Source organism: Cupressus sempervirens, chromosome 7 (genome assembly GCF_028749045.1).
Source record: "Cupressus sempervirens isolate cs-2001-9-10 chromosome 7, ASM2874904v1, whole genome shotgun sequence".
Taxonomy (NCBI): Eukaryota; Viridiplantae; Streptophyta; class Pinopsida; order Cupressales; family Cupressaceae; genus Cupressus; species Cupressus sempervirens.
This window is the reverse complement of record NC_143124.1, coordinates 863307908-863314407: the sequence shown is the minus strand read 5'-3', so window position 1 is coordinate 863314407 and position 6500 is coordinate 863307908. Positions and strand designations below refer to the sequence as shown.

The following is a 6500-nucleotide window of genomic DNA, read 5'->3' as shown; positions in this document are numbered from 1 at the left end:
TATATAAACCTATAGTTCTTTTATTTTCCTTTCCAAAATAATAACCAATAAAATTTTATATTAAAATTCATAAAATGGAAATGAAAATAAAAATAGATAGATAACTCAACTTATACAAGATATACCATGTGTATTTTAACACTGTCTTTTATATAAGCTCAGTATACACATTTTTCTCTTCAATTTTATATAATTAATATTTTTTAAAATCAAGAAAACAAGAGCACTTAGGGGTTCAATCCTTGCATCAAGTCATATCGATATCAAACAAAGAAAATGAAGAAGATGGAAGATGAAGAGAGAATGAATCCAACTTCAAATTGTACTAATCTAAGTCTATTTTACCTACCACCAATAAAGAATCTAAAATCCCAAAGAATCAAATCCAAATAGACCTCTTTCCAAAGTGGGAAAATTTACTCAACAAAATTAATCTCCAAGATTGAAAAACTCTAAGAGAATTAATCACAAACACTCATGAAATTTTTTCACTACCATAGATAGAAGTAATATAAATAGCGAATATATACAAATTAAAATCAAAAAGATCAAACTCACCTCAAAACATATTCATGAGAAAACAATAAAGAATCCAACAATCTAGAAGGATCCTATTAATCTTATAAATCTTATAAATCTTTTTAACATATTCAACAACTAGTTCAAAAAGCTATAGACAAAGTTAACTAATTCCTTTAACATATTGTCTTTACCAACTCAATATAATACTATAATCTTCAAAGGATTCAAACCATTTTCATCATTACACAATCAACAACTTTTAACATCATCCCATTCAATAATTCATGACCGCGTGTCTCATTTTCATAAAACTATCATAGTAGCTTTCTAGACCTGTAATCTTCACGCAATAACATTCGCACCACATATCATTTAACTAAAGATCAAATGGTCTAGTATAAAAGTATACCCATGCACAAAGATCATTCTTTACAATCATAAAACAAAGAAAAGAATGACTGTCAGCCTATAGTATCATATAACTCAATAAAAAAGAAATCCAATATTACCGGTTAATATGAAAGGAAAACCATTTGAAACTGACTTTAACCTAATTTCCAAATTATTATGATTTAATTTTTTTTCATGGGTTAAATGGATATTAACAAAAAAAATTTGGTCTTTCTATTATTGAAGGTTTTAAACCAATTTTGAGAAAGCTCATCTTTCCTACTACAAAACTCAAGGAAAATGATTCTAAAATTGATTTTATAATATATATATATGTATGTATGTATGTAATACTATATAAAACATAGTTTTTTTTTATAGAAAAAATATGTATATCAAGACAATTACATTACCCAAAAGACAATAGATGTCTGAAATCATATTAACTATTAACAATTCTTAATTAAAAATAAGGCTTCAAACATTTATTTATTCATCAATTTGAATCTAGTACAAGTTTTAAAAATGAAATTGTTATCCTTTCCAACCTTCATACTACCTCACAATATAAACAATTGAAGGGATCAAGACATTTTTTTGGCCTTAAAAGTGAACATGAATCTGTCCCTCATCATACAAACCCATGTGGGTAAGAACATGTCATAAATACATCAAACATGTCCATATCCAAATAATCCTATAACCTATAGTTTTCCATAATCATAATCATATCCATAAGACTAACCATCATACATTCATAATATAATAAATACTTTAAAAAAAGTATGATTATCTATTAACAATAAAAAGAGAACATAAGTAATGACCATATCAATGTCCTTGTATCCATCCAAACCATAAGTCAACTACATAAAATAATGATAAGTCGTCACTTACAACAATAAATGTCCTCAAATGTCCTAGCCACTCATACTAAAAGAAGAAACATCTAGAATGATATTACAATGAAAATCAACATTCAATGTTTAACATGGTATATTATATTTTTATATATTAGAGGCATAAAAAATTGCCTTTACCTTCTTCACTTGCATTATTAATGAAAACATTTCACTTTCACAAATATAATCAAATTTCAAACTAATAAATTTCCAATAAATAAATAAAACACAATTATTAATTAGAACTCAATATCAAAAACTATAACATGCATATTATTTTTCTTATAATATTTTAACAAAAAAATAAAAAATTAAGATAGTAATCAAATTAATTGTCTACACCATAAAATTTGAATAAATAATAGTAAAACAAAATACTTAACTTAGATATAAGTATTATAAAACATAGATACCACAACAATACAATATCCTTACATTCTATATGTAAGCTATGTTAGAATTGAATCTAAATAAAATAATCAAAATAGTAGTCAATAAATTATTACAATAAGAACTAGCATCTAATGTTGCTAAAACAATAGTCTTAAGATAAAGAAAGAATTTCATTTTGACGTCATGGAATCTCTATTTTCCCTTCATAATGCTATTGGATCAACCAAAACCTTCAATATTTGATGCTTGATCTCCTTGTGGGAATATGTAAATCCGTCTCCGTATATATATAAAAACTGTACTCCTCTAGTACTATTGACGCATATCTTCTCCCAATCAAGCAAAACATTATTTGGTTTCAAAAACTCCCATGTCAATTCCTTCAAGAAGTCATTTTTGAGCTTGGTGATGTATTGTACTGCCTCTTCCTCTGAACATGCAGGATTATCATCCATATAACAAGATATAGCTGAGGCAATCTTCCCATGAAGCCTTTCTTCCTACATTTACATTGGAAATATTTTAAATTTTCCTGAATCATAGAAATTTATATTAAATGTCTATTAAAAAAAGGTAAAAGAAGAGAAACCTCAAAATCGTGTATGTCATCAATTAGCCGAAAACACACTCGCATGAGTTTATACAATCTTGATTTGTCAAGATATATCTTCTCAATATCATCATCACATGAAATATAAGATGCTGATAGGGTTGTATGTAACAATATTGGTCCAAATGCTGCACTTATTTCAGCAAACTTCATGTACTCATCATAGGTTGGAAAATATCCAATTATTTTCCATCGTGCTTGCTCAAAACAAGTATTTGCAAAATCTGCCCACTAAAACATAATAACATAATATATAAATATTAAATCTATATCATAATTTCTTTTGATAAATTATTAAAAATAGTTAGTACAATTACTGCTTACAATCTGATTATCACTCTGAATATAAAAATAACAAATAACATTTGTTAGTATTAATAACATATTTTTACATAATACTTCATAATTTTAATTTACTTCTATAATATTGCAAAGCTATGCAGTTTAGACAAAAGAAAATGTAATATAATATATAATTAATTAGTACTTATATGTTTACTTTCTATTTAATCATATTAGAGTCAAATTCTATCATATAAATTAATGCAATTATTAAATCTAATAAAAATGCTATATGCACTAATAGTTATTCAAACCTCAATTCCTTTCTATTAATGCTATATGCACTAATAGTTATTCAAACCTCAATTCCCTTCTATTAGGTTCCATACCAATAAAATCTAATTAGTTACAAATGATGTTTTAAGATCTTCCTAAAGAATCTTGGAAAAGTATACTTACTGCTTTTGTAACAAAAGGCATCATGTCACGCCCTTGTTTTTTAGTAGCATCACTTGTCAATTCATGAACTGTTTTGAAAACAAATTCAACACATGTCTTGAGGTTGTTTGGAATGCTTTTAATAACAGAAACATCCCAACCTTGAACAATGGCTTCTACAATATATTTGAGTTGCTCAAGTGTTCCATAGTCATCAAAAATGTCATCCATGATTGTGATAACAGCTGTGCTTTTTGCCAAGGCAATTCTGGCACTAGAAAGCTCCAACTCATCTGTTGAACTAACTCCCCAAAAGAGAGATTCAATTGTTCTTTCCCTTAGTGCAACTACCTTAGAAATGCCAGAAGCTTCCCACCAACTGCCATAAAAATTATGTCTTATAAAAACATATGAATACAAAACTTAATTGCTAAAAAATTAAAAAATTATCTAATGACTTGTCAAGATCCAATTACATAAATAATAACTAATTTGTCATCAAATTTATTCTTATATAATATATGTGCTTAAAATCGACTCCAAATTTACATAATAAATAGTTGAATAACAGATCTTAAAGTGTTGCACAAAACAAAATAGTTTACATATACCTAAATATACCCTTTCTTACGTTGAAAATTTACCTTGAAACAGTTTTCATCTCCAATTTATACTGGGATTGTAGTGTATTAAAATCCAATTTTGCAAGCTCCAAAATGGTTTTGTCTTTCAGCCTTAAAGAAATAAAGAAAACTTATAATTAGCTTACGGAAATAATAAAATCTTATAATCAAGATACAGAAGTGAAGGGAAGCTACAATATTTAATCTCTACCTTTGATTTTGTAGCTCATATATTTCTATAAAATTCTGTGCCTCCCATCTAGTAAAGGTGCGAGGCCAGTCATATATAAGGGCATATTCCACCTATAAAATAGGAATTAAAAATTAATAATAACAAAATCAACCTAAAATTCATATTTCAGTTTGGTTTCTTCACGGTTATACTTCGATTACTTCTGAGGTTACACAGAAAAAAAAGGGTAATTGAACTGCTTTACCTCTCTCAGAAAGCTTTTATGTGTATCTCCGGGATTTTCCAATAGTTTTTAAAGATATGCAGTGCTAAACACTCTAGCCACTTCCATTATGGCTTCTCCAGGATAGCCCACACTGCAAACCCTTAAAAGGTTGAGCGCACTTCTCATCGCATTCTCGTCGATAATATTATTCTCATGCTTATCACTGTTTTCTCCAAGGAGGATGAACTCCCCGTTACACTGCTTGAAATTCTTCAGCGGATCTTCTCAGGATACATTACATAACAATAACAAATTAATTAATAGGAGATATTTAAATTTTGATAATGTTATTAAGATTCAATTGAATAGATTCTGACTAACCTAAATACAACAGATTAATCTACCCTTTTTATTAATATCAAAAATCTCAAATTAGTATATTTATATATCTAAAACTACTACAGTTTGTAGTTAAAACATATTATCATAATTATTTATAAAGGTGGCACAATTTAAGAGCATAAACAAAGTCCAGTAAGTTTTAACCAGAAAGAGTCTCATGGACTAAACAGCACACTCATTGATCCATGTTTCACTGTAGTAATTCACATTAATCTATGTATGCTCTAATTAAATACATTTTAAGAGTGATGGTAAATCTTTGAATATATTAGTACGTGGCTACATATATAAATCCATTCAAAGAAAAATATTAAATTTGAAAAAGGTGAACAGACTTTAACATTTTTTTAGTGAAGAAAAGTTGTAATATGTGATGTACCTGAAGAAACACTATAACGATGGAGTCGAAGAAGTCTGAGTCCAAGAGATGTGGCATTCAAGTTAGGGTTACCACTTTGGCGTCCCAATCCAATCCCAAACTTTTCATTCCAAGCTCTGTATTTACAGATATTTGTCACTCTTAAACACTATATAGTAAGCACAATTTAAGCTTACAAAATCTAAACCATCTTTATCTATTTATCATTCTTAACCAGAAACAAACCGAAATAGTGCTTCCATAGTCAACTGAAAATGAATAAGACGTTATAATTCTCTCTTTCTCTCTGTATAGTAATCTAATTGTAGAGATGTTCATAGAGAAGTTTAACAGACCGATAAACATAATGAAGAGCTTCTTTTATCTCAGCCTCAAAATATCGATCTATTCCGAGGCATTGCAATGCATCAACCATCTCAAGCCGCTCGATGAGATCGCCATCTCCATCTGCAGTCTGCGTTTCTTTTAACGAGATTTTCACTTCTTTCACCAGTGTTTCCACACGTTCACGGTATTCGGAGCCCTGAAAACAGCATGCACACAATCATCTAAGACTGAAAATATGAGAAGACCCTTGAAAGAAACAGAGAGAGTTATTTACCGCGTATGATGTTTCCATTGATTGGACAAAAGCATCATCCCACAGATTGAAAGCATTGGATGGTATTGAAGAAATGTTGTCTCCTTTCAAATTGGCCATCGCAGATACACTTGAAGATAGTTTCTCTTCAAATAAATATGATATTCAAATGTTCAATGTTTGTGCTTATCTCTTCATGGATACTGCTATTTATAATGCTCTTCATACGCCTTGCCTGTCATATGTTGTCTTTAATCTCCGGAAACTAACGGATTCTTTTACGTTAGGTCAAATTTCAATATTCTTTTAATGTTCTTTACAGTTCAATGAAGTGCGAATGCGCATCGTGGCGAATAAGCGTACATTGTTGTGAGTTTCTTGGTCTTCAATCTTGGTCTCTGATTTGACTGATAACGCGAATACTTCCAAACTTCATGAGAAATTCTACAGTTCAGTGAAGTGCGAATGCGCATTATGATAAGAAACAATGCAATTTGACTCTAATTCAACTCAACATCAGTTTTTCTATTTGCGAATGAAACTGCCACTGCATCCAAGTGGCTTCAATCTTGCTCACTGAT

The 6500-nt window shown here is 29.2% G+C and overlaps 1 pseudogene across 1 annotated transcript; it reads right to left on the bottom strand.

Annotated features, from left to right (window-relative positions):
- Positions 1 to 2405: 2405 nt before the first annotated feature.
- Positions 2406 to 6039, bottom strand: LOC149550200 (alpha-humulene synthase-like; annotated as a pseudogene). Its single transcript, XR_016354509.1, has 9 exons — positions 5941 to 6039; positions 5675 to 5862; positions 5340 to 5455; positions 4598 to 4839; positions 4372 to 4463; positions 4182 to 4271; positions 3559 to 3916; positions 2797 to 3048; positions 2406 to 2707 (listed from the first exon to the last, which is right to left on the bottom strand). The product of XR_016354509.1 is annotated as an alpha-humulene synthase-like (transcript).
- Positions 6040 to 6500: the final 461 nt, after the last annotated feature.